Here is a 10,827-nt window from a genome sequence, read left to right on the forward strand (position 1 = left end):
GCCAGTGTAGTGGGTTGAATAGCGTCCCCCTAAAATTCACATCTACCTGGAACCTCAGAATGTGACATTGTTGGGGATAGGGTTATTGCAAATGCAATTAAAGCAAGAATGTAAAGGTGAAAGTATGCTGGATTAGGGTGGGTTCTAAATTTAGCGACAGGTGTCTTTATAAAAGACAGGAAAGGACACACAGAGACATGGGAAAGGTCACGTGAAGGTGGAAGCAAAGATGGGACTGTGCTGCCACAAGCCAAGGAAGCCTGGAGTTATCAGAACCCGGAATGGATAAGGAAGGATTCTTCCCTGGGTCCTTCTGATGGAGTGGGACCCTGCCAACGCTTTGATTTCAGACTTCTGCCCTCTAGATCTGTGACAGGATAAAATTCTGTCTTTTTTAAGTCACCTAGTTTGTGTTCATTTGTCATGACAGCACTGGAAATCTGATAGAATCCTCATCCTTATATCGCCCTGGAGACCCAGGTACACTCTGCAAGGAGCTCTTCCTTCTGAAACCAGAGCATAAGCCAATGCCCTCTCCTGGGGAGCCTGCTTTGCCATAGTCCACTGTGGCAGTTCTTTCTCCAGTGGGACCACATCGGGAGGACCAGCCCGGAAAAGGATATCATGCCACATGTTTCAAAGACCAAGGCGAGGAGCCAGCCTTCGTCTGGATTTTATGAGAAAGAGCTTTGTTCTCTCTAGGAGCTCATTCACAAGCAGGTGAGTGGATGCCAAATAGCCTCAATTCTTTATTGTTATCATGAGATAGCGCTGACTAAAAGTCAGAGAGGATGCAGGTGACTCTGCTTTGCATGCTGTTAACATGGCCCTACCAAATAACTCTGGGGAAGATTCATTTTCTGAATTATATGTATTATTTCTAGTCATCATTCTCAGCTTTGTACTGTACAAGGAAGGTAACAAGAGTGCTTTTGCTCACGGATCTAAAAAATGGTCTTAGTGTATTCACGTAGAGCCACCTAGGAAGGGTGCTGGGGGACAGGGAAGACGGATTCACCTTTTCCTCTAAGGAAGCTCACCTTCTCTCTGGGGACAGACTCAGAAGCTGTAAGAGTTTCTGGTCCCACACGCAGAGTTCAATATGTAAATCTGCTCTTCCTTCTCCCCTCATCCCGTTCTCATCATGTTGGTCTGCATGAGGGGCATCCAGTGCCTCCCTTCTGTGCCGTCCTCTAGCATTTTGCCCTGAGCTTATAGCTCAGCCCATTTGTCACATCTCAAGAGCCCCTCTGATAGCCTAATCGAATGCCACCCCTTCCATCTCTCTCGGTCACGTCATCTTCTGTTCATTTCTTTTCAGCAGTTTTCACTGTGACCATGTAACGCATTTGTTTGGTTGTTGTTTGTTTGTTTGTATTTTCACTTTGTATCTCATCTCCATGTCATATAACTCTCTGAGAACAGATACATTGTGTTTTCTCTGCTGCATCCTTCACACCTGGAACAGTAATTCTCTCAGAAAATGTGCTCAGTAGATGAATAAAAGAAGAGAAGAATGCATTTTCACCACGTACCTCCGAACAATTCTATGACCAACTACCTCAGCAATTGGCAGTACTCTTCTTGGGTCCCCAGGTCTCAGCTGGTGGTTTTCCCATAACCCGGAACCAAAGTTTTCAGGAAGAATTTTGAAATACTTTGTGTAAGTATTGATTTTTAGGGAATTATAATTATATTGAGCTCACCATTTTGTAGGTCTTAATGGTAAAATTGCATGAGATAAGGCAACACTCAGACAACTTATGGTCAGCTAAAGGGTCTTGCCTTGGGACCTTATCCTCTCTCTCATTAGGACGTCAAAGAAAAATAGGTAGAAATGTTAGTTTTACAGCTAAGAAGCACTGAGTGGATGTTGGACATGCCCTAGACTTTCTACATATGTGCACATAACTCTTGGAGATGGATGTTACCACCTTTCCAGGGATGGCTCAGGGAGGACGGAAAAAACTTCTACTCAGAAGAGAAGGCCAACAAATGAAGCAGAGAGCTCAGACCCAGCCCTAATGTCATATCTCTCATTGTCTCCAAATCCAAATCGTATATCTGTATCTTAGAGTCTTGTAAGCCTAACCTTGTGAAACGACATCATGTCCAAAAGTTAGTGGTTTTCTGGAGCAGCTCCTAAAACAATGAACTAGGACCAGCATCTGACAAACTGCTATTGGAGTCCAAAGACCAATAGCAGCTTATAACGGCCAGTGGACATTGGGGCATAGTGGAACGAGCCTTTAATGGAGCCAGACCTGGATAAACACAGCAAGCATCTCTGGCAACCAGGAATAAAAAGATGAAGAAAATCAGCTTTCCCTCCAATTTTCATTGAGATACTTTTGAACAACTACCATTCAGGGAGGTGGGTCTTGAATTTATACTGTCGGAAATTGTCTTTCCCCAAGCTACTGACATTTGGAAGGTGCTGCCTCAGGTTCTGTGTGGAGACAAGTCAGCACTTGGCATTTCTGTGAATGTCCTACTCCTGTTAAAAAGGCCTCCTGATCACCCTTTCTGGAAAACTTCCAGTCTGGAGGATGGGAGCAGCTCTGACATAAAAGGTTGCTGTTCTTGTCAGATGGGAGAAGTTGCATCATTTATTACTGTAGAACTCCTAAAGGGCAGGCACTGGAAATATTCAGAGCAGAATCTGCTCTGACTCACTGCAAACTCCCTGGTGACCCTGGCCTGGCCACATGCCCTCTGGGTTATCACTGCTCATATATAAAACAGAGAGGATGGAGACGATGATGATTGCTAATATCCTTGTAGCAATAAAATTCACCATCCTAATGCATCCATGGACATTTTTGTTCTCCAGGTTTTGGAACTTTCTAAAGGTAACATCAAGGGTAACTACACACTCACAAGCACCCTGAATTTGTATGTGATTTCTTGCCAGAGCAAACTGTCTCTCAAGAGTCAGGCCAATTGTTTTCTAAAACTAGGTAGGGTACGTGGACTGTGTGGGAGCCAGTGCCTCCAGAGGTTGGGTGGCATGCCCGGGGTCATGGGGTGTTAACTGCAAGGTGAGGTTAGCAGGCAGTATCCTGACTATAGTCCAGTTCACTTTTCACCAAACAGTGCTAATGCCCTGGGATCTCCTCTGCTAGTTAAAGCTCCTCTAAATTATACGGCTCTGCATTGATATGTTTGAACATGGAATATTGTGACTGTACTAGTCACAGTTCTCTGGGACAAGAGAGAGACAAAAATTTTAAGGAATTAGCTCACACAACTGTGGGTCCGACAAGGCTGAAAGCTGCAGGGCTGGCTGCCACTCAAAGTGGATGTTGCTCTCTTGAATCTGAATTCCAAAGGGCAGCAGCCTGGAAACTCAGGTAGGATTTCTATGTTGCCATCTTGAGGAGAATTCCAGAATCCATTCTCCTTCAGGAAACTTCAGTCTTTTCTCTTAAGGCTGTCAGCTGACTGGATGAGACCACCCACCTTATGGGGGGTAATCTGCTTTACACAAAGTCTATTGATTTAAATGTGAATCATATCTAAAAATTGTCGCAACAGCATCATCTAGACTTCTGTTTGACCAAACAACTCGGTATCCTAGCCTAGCCAAGTCAACACACAAAATTAACCATCACAGTGACCATATTTAATCTACCAATAAGGATTATTGGGTGACATAGGCTTTTGATTCTGACAAAACTGGCTTGCAAGCTTGAATTTGCTACTGACAAGCTGCATGACTTCAGGCAATCTTAACTTCTCTGAACTTCAGGTTTCTTACTGGTCAAATGGGTTATATAAAGATTCGTTGAGATAATGCACACAAATTCCTTAGCAGAGAGAACACAGGGTTTGCATGCACCATCGACGTTCACTTCTCTAAGAAGCCTTTTCTAATCCTGTCTAAACAAACTCTATCTCTTGTTCCCCTTTAGAATGTGATCTGAATTTTGATTGATTAATGTCCAGAGTCTGTCTTAGGTAACGCTTCTATTGCTTCTTTTTATATTCGTTCATTCAACAGATACACTCTATCACAGCAATGATGGTCACCAACTGCTGACCACTTCTTATGGCCTATTGCTGTTCGTATTCAACACTTTCCATGTATTAACTTATTTAAACACAGCAACAACACTAGGAAACAGGCATGATTGTTATTACTCCCATTTAAGAGATGAGAAAACTGAGACCCAAAGAAGTTAAGGTATCCATGCAATGTCATACAGCTAGGAAATAGTGAGCCAGAATTCAAGTCACAAATCAGTGTGAACTTAATAGAGGGGCACTTCTTCCTCTTGTCTGTAACCTGCTGTATCTACTCAATTCAATGACCCTTTGTTGGAGGTAAAATAACTCCCGCTTTAATGATGCCCATGTCCTCATTCACAGAAGGTGTAAATATGTTAGATTACACGGAAAAGGGGAAATAAGATTGCAGATGGATTAGGATTACCAATCAGCTGACTCAGATCATCTGGGTGGGCCAAGTGTAATGACAAGGGTCCTTATAAGTGGAAGAGAGGAGGAGGGAGAGAACCAGAGAGCTGGCAGCATGAGATGTTGCTGGCCTTGAAGATGGAGGATAGTGGCTAGAAGCCAGGGGGTGCAGAGGGCCTGTAGAAGCCAGCAAAGGGGGGGAAACAGATTCACTAGCACCACCACACATGAACAGAAGCCACTGGAGTGTAGCGCAATGAGAGCTATTTTGGACTCCTGAGCTCCAGAACTGAAAGATAATAAGTGTTTGTTGTTTTAAGCAACTAAGTTTGTGACAATCTGTTATAGCGGCGATGGGAAACAAATACACCTTTATTGATGCAAGCCCCACAATTTAAAAGAAAAAACAAGAGTGCACACGTGCACAGTGGTTCCCAATTTGCATTTCACATGCACTATGTAATTTGATCTTCACCCTACTCCAACGTGAAGATTTATGACCATCATATCCGCTTTATGAGCGAGAACATTGATACTCAGAGAAGTCTGGAAACTTAAGATTTCCCGGTGAGCAAAGGCTGGAGTACAGCTTACGCCTCCACAGGGCAGCTCTGGCCCCTGCGCCAAAAAAGGACTTAATCCATGTTTCCAGTGAATGAAGAAGAGTGCAACAAGCTATTTAACACAGACTGCCCTAGATGCAGGATTTCGAAGGAAGGCCTTCCTGCTGAGTCAGAACTTACACAGTGACCCCCCTGCAGACCCCTGTTGTCCCCCGCAGTGTCCCCTGTGGTTGGCTGCTTTCATTACCCAATTTTCAAACAAGTTCATAATCGCGGCTGGTGCCCACCTGAAACTCCAAGGCTGCAGGAAAGCCGTCAAGGTCCCCTCTCTGCAACAGCATCCTGTTTCTGTCCTCACATCAGGACACCCGCAGGCCAGAAAGCACACTCTACTCCCACCCCCTCCTTTTTTTCTCCCCCAATCAAGCAAATGGCAGAGCCATGTGAGTCTACTTCAGAGTCCACTTAACTTAATTGAACGGAATGTGATTTCTGCAAAGCACAGGTGGCGCTGGAGACAGTGTTGTGCTGCTTATTATCTGATTTGAGGTGGCGGCCTCCAAATGAGCTGCTGGCTGAGCACATTTTAATGCAGTGAGCCTGAGAGGAGTCCATGCTGAGAGGCAAGGGCGGGGGGCTAGGGTGGGCCTCTCATCTGCTGAGATGGGCTGCAGTGAGCTGGGCATTTGGAACGAGCCATCCCGTTTAACGCTCCCAACAATTCCAGGTACAGGGAGGATCATCCTGAATAAGAGATGAAGAACTGAAATTCAGAGAGCTTGTGTACATTCCCCAAGGTCACACAGCAAAGGAGGATATGAGTCTTTGTCTGATTTCCCAGGGCAGCTGTCTCCCCTAGCATGCCTTTTTGGAATAATTACTCCTTTTAAAAATAATTCCTCAGGAGCAGTGGAGGTGGGGGCCTTTGGATGAGTAAGAGATGAAATCTTGCTCCTGAGAGGCAGATCGTTAAGAACACGAAGCACTGCCCATCTCCTTGGCTCTAACATCACATCGTCTATACAATCACAGGTTCCGTTCTCTGGCAGACCTGGGCTGAGCCCCGGCTCTGCCCTTTCAAGCAGCAGAAACTCCAGCAAGTCACTTATCTTTCTGAGCCTGTTTTCTCATCCACACGCCGGAAATAGTAACAAACTCTTTCTTAAAAGCCTGTGGGAAGGATTAAATGAAACTACATGATTGTACATTTTACTGCGTAGAACTCCCATCGATATCTTCTTAGTTACTCTCTATGTTAATGTTTGTCTGTAGCAATCCTTTTCCTCTTGTAAAGACTTCCCAACTGTTCCTTGTGGATTTATTATTCCTTTGTTTGATATCACAACACATTAACTCTCTGTCCTCTGTTCAGCTGACACTCATTTTCTCCATAAGAATTGAGGATTACAACCTTGCCAATGAGCAGGGAAGTAGGAAAAAAGTGTGAGTGGAAATTATATGCAGGAAGATAAACTATTAAGTAAGACACCATCTGGTGTTAACGTCTGTGATATTGTGATTTATAATAAGAAATATATATTTGGTCTTCGTTCTCATTTCTGGCACAGAGCTCCCGAAACCCTTGGAATTTCGTAAGTGTTGAGTGCGATAAAGATGTCTTTCATTATATTAATGAGGTAACTTTTGGTCCACCCCTAAGGATGGGGGCTGGTCACCAGAGGAACCAACCATGTGATTGAAGGATTGGAACTTTGAGACATTCCCTGCCACCACCTCTGGGGCGGGGAAAGGAACCCCAAGAAAGCTTCTTTGGAACCTCTGCTCTATGGGTGGCTAGGGAGAAGCACAGGTTATAACCTGAGCTTGCCACTGGCGTCTGAAGTAGGGGTAGAGGGTAGTCTTGTAGGACTGAGCCCTTAGCCTGTGAGATCTGATGCTACTCCAGGTAGACAGTGTCATGAGTCAGCTGAATTGTAGGACACCCTACTAGAGATCACCCCCCCCCACAGACACACACATGTTGGAAGTGGGTCCAGAACCTTTAGCTTCTTCCCCCCTACATTGTCCTAAAAAAGAAAATTCAGCATTATACTTCAAAAGACTAAGTTGTTATTTCTCACTTTAGGGAATAAGTCTAGAACCTCTGTATTTTAAAGTCTTTAAGGAATTAAAGTTGCGACCATTGAATGGAGATTGTTTTAGTCAGCTGCACAGAAAGAGCTGCCTCCAGAGAAAGAATTCCAAATGTCCCTAGAGAGAATGGGATTAGAGCTGTTAGGATAACAATAATTTTCTTTGGAATCCTTTAGCATGGACAGTATGATATTATCTATGTGATAGTTTGAGCTAAACTGTAGAAGCTGCTACTTGCCTTAATCAGAAATATACACTCCACAGATGGCAACTAGGGGTTTCAGTTATCTTTAACTCTGGTCAACACCAGACATGTTGCTAATCAGCATAATGAATGTTAGAAATATGTTGTCACTGGTGAAATTCAGACTTTATAGATAGCATGATAGACCCTAGAAATAGGCTCTTGGTGTAATTAATAGTATTCGAGATATATCAACTGCTAAAATATTTCAGAGACATTCCCAATGTGGCATGGAAAGGGCATATGCACCTAGAAATGCTTTTCTGTTCAATAAAATGGATTGGCACTGGACCCATGGTTTAGGAAAAAGTCCTGCATCCACCTTGGATTCTCAGGGTTCTGTTTGCTGAAAATAACTAAGGCTAACTAACTTCTCTTCTAGAATACTGCTGTGTTTTTGACAAAAGGGTTTCCATACACAGGGCCATCAGAGCACCTAAAAGAATAAAGAGTTGGGATATTTTTCAAGCTATGTGACTGGTTTTATATGTGGTTGATGATATATGTTTGTTTTACAGATGTTATGTATCAGTGCTTGTTTGTGTTCAGCATTGTACTGGACACTTGAACTAGAAATGACTAATTAATAGTGCCCCAGGTTCATGAAGTTCATCATGTACCATGCAGGAAACACTGATAGGTGCCTTAACAGTTACAAAATTTGCATCCATAACATGGAAGGGAACTTTTCAAAAGAGGAAGATCCAGTCAACTCTTGACAGCTGTGGTCTTCATTCTAACCCTCTTCTCTCTGCTTACTTGCACCATATTTCATCTTTTTCATCTTATTCTCCACCCCTCTGACTCTTCAGCTAAAGCTCTACTGGCTTCTCCATTGGGCTGTGTTGCCTCCAGGTTCCTGACCTTGGCACCCCTCCCTCACTTTGATCTCTTGTAGAGATGACTTGAGCTTAGGTGGAAGAGTAGTTTTGCCTCCGATACAGATTTGAGCATCTCAAGTAGTGGGGTTGCCCAGGGAGAAGAAATGAAGAGAGAAGAGAAAGGAGCCAGTTGCAGGTACCTTTTGTCAGGGGCTGGGGCTGGGCATGGGTTGTCAATATATAAGGAGTGAGCAAGGAAAGAACAGGAGTCAAAGGGAAAAGAAGACAGAGCTCAATGCTTGAAGGGAGAGAAGGGTTTCAGGAAGGAGGCAGTAGGATAATCATACTTTCTTCTCTATTTCATGTTCGGCCTGGTATCAATTTCCCCTAAGGCCTTCAGACAATTGTCACAGAGCTTTCCATTTTATCAAGGCTGTCTGCTGTCCTCTGTTAGAGTCAGAGGAGAAAGGCTCCTACCTATTAAATGTTCATACACATTACTCTTTCTTCCAGGAACTGACTTCTCATCCTATTTTATTCCAATAACTGCATATTCTTTTCTCTTTCCCTGTCAGCCTCATTAGGTTAATCTCATTTCAGCACAGACATGGATTAGTGAACTTTCTCTGAGAGGCTGCCCACGCTGATGCTGGGTGCCAATATCTGGAAATGGAGTAGTTGAGGTCTGCAGAGAAACTGACTTTGATCAGCTGAGCACAACTCATGCCTTTTCCTGGAGAAGAAAGAAAGGAAGGGGTCCAATGATTTGGTGCATGGAACCAGGTCCTGCTTGGATGCTAACAGCTTATAATCACTGGCTGAGATGATCTGAAACCCTTTCATTCCATAAAGCACATAAACGTGGCATATGGGGAGGATCCGAGTGTGTTTAGAGAGAGTGAGTGACGTCTTGTTTTTGCAGTGTTAGATGAATGTGATGGATAACATTTAAGATTTTATTGGGATAGAAAGCTCCACAGCCCCAAAATGGTTAAACTCCATTGGAGGTGTTTTAAAACTACAGTCTGCCGGTGAAACCTGGCCCACTCTCTGTTTTTGTGAATAAAGTTTTATTGGAACCTAGCCACACTCATTTGTTTATGGGCTGCCGATGGCTCCTGTCATGTTGCAGCAGCAGAATGGAGTCCTTGTAACAGAGACCATAAGGCCCACAAAGACAAAAATATTTGCTATCTGGCCCTTCACAGAGAAAGTTTGCTGACCTGTTGGCATTTGAATCTGTAGTCCTGGAGATCTAGTGAAGATTCTTGATCAATCCTGTTTTTTCGTTTTTGTTGTCCTTATTGGATTTTGTGTGATGGCTTTTTGCTTTGATTTTTAGAAGTGACTATGTAGCAATCTGCGGGCTGACTTTGAACGGCCGATCAGAAGAGATCAATCCAACCATCACTAAGAGAGCAACTTTTTCTTTCTGGACTCAAGGGGACAAAGTGGAATAACACATGTGTTTTATCCTAATGGCAATGTGGTGAAAGGAACGATGATAATGCTAATGAATCATACTAGTAAGGGGAGAACGCAACACAGAAAACCACGATACAGAGCAACGTGTCATATGTGTGTTGTTTCCAAAAGGCCATGGGACTACACCAGGTTGAGCATCTGAGCCAGCTTCCTGGAGGAGTGAGCATTTGAGCTGAGGATGGTTTTAACAACAACAGATTTGGGGAAAGTCATTGCTATATGAACAGACTGTATGCACGTTTTTCCACCTCTGAGGTTGCCTTCAGGACGTCAGTGAAATCCACGAGCACGGTAGGAGCTTTCAAACCACTGCCCAATTCCATTTATACTTTGTTTCATTTCATTTTGGCCTGGAGCAAATTTCCAGATTTTTCTTTTTCACTTGTGCAGATATTTCATGACTAATTCTAATAATTAAAGCAGAAGCAAAGGGAAAATGAGGGAACCATTTTATTCAATCCATTCATCTTGGTTGCCCCATTCAGCAACTTACTAAGTTAAATCTCAGATTCATTGGGGATATGTTTGAAGCAGTAGAAAATTGAAAATGTATTTCCACTACATTAAGGAAACGGTCATTTTCAAAATGAATTTCTTCATGAGAAATAATCAGAATTAGATAAGGATAGAGAGCAAATGCCTACAATATTTAGATGGCTGAGATATTAAGGGTGATTAATTATCATCTTAAAATATCACAGGCAATGCTTGCCTCATCTGTTCTCCTGAATTGACCTCTTCTGTACCCATTAGGCTTTTCATCAGTTGAAGTGAGTTTATAAATGGACCTTGCACAAGCTGGCTCTCAGCACGTGTGGCTGTGAGGAATGGGACACTGCTGATGGTGAGACTCCTTGCCTGTTGACTCCTGTCACTATGGAAGAGAAAGATCGTGGGCACCAGAGTCAGACAGACCTGAATTAAAATCCTTGAAATTCACTTCTCTTTGGCTCATTTTTCTGGGCTGTTGTAACAGTTATTTTATTTGGTTTTTGCAAGGACTAAATGAGAAAATAAATATATTAAAAAGATTAAAAAACAGTACAGTGTCTAACACACAGCAGGAGCTGGATAAATGTTTGTTTCCACCTTCCTTGTTCACACAGATTGATTTCCTTTTAGAAACAATGACTTGGGGAAAAGGGGGACTGTTTTCTCTCCTCAAATAGATGAAAGTTCGGCATCCAGAGCAGGGCAGATG

The 10,827-nt window shown here is 43.2% G+C and overlaps 1 long non-coding RNA gene across 1 annotated transcript; it reads left to right on the forward strand.

The window, feature by feature from the left end:
* Positions 1–478: 478 nt before the first annotated feature.
* On the forward strand, positions 479–10,565 carry LOC139085349 (uncharacterized). The gene is made up of 3 exons (XR_011543629.1): positions 479–720; positions 9,484–9,917; positions 10,380–10,565. It is a non-coding gene; the product is annotated as an uncharacterized lncRNA (long non-coding RNA).
* Positions 10,566–10,827: the final 262 nt, after the last annotated feature.

This window comes from Equus przewalskii, chromosome 8, assembly GCF_037783145.1.
Source record: "Equus przewalskii isolate Varuska chromosome 8, EquPr2, whole genome shotgun sequence".
NCBI classification, from domain to species: Eukaryota; Metazoa; Chordata; class Mammalia; order Perissodactyla; family Equidae; genus Equus; species Equus przewalskii.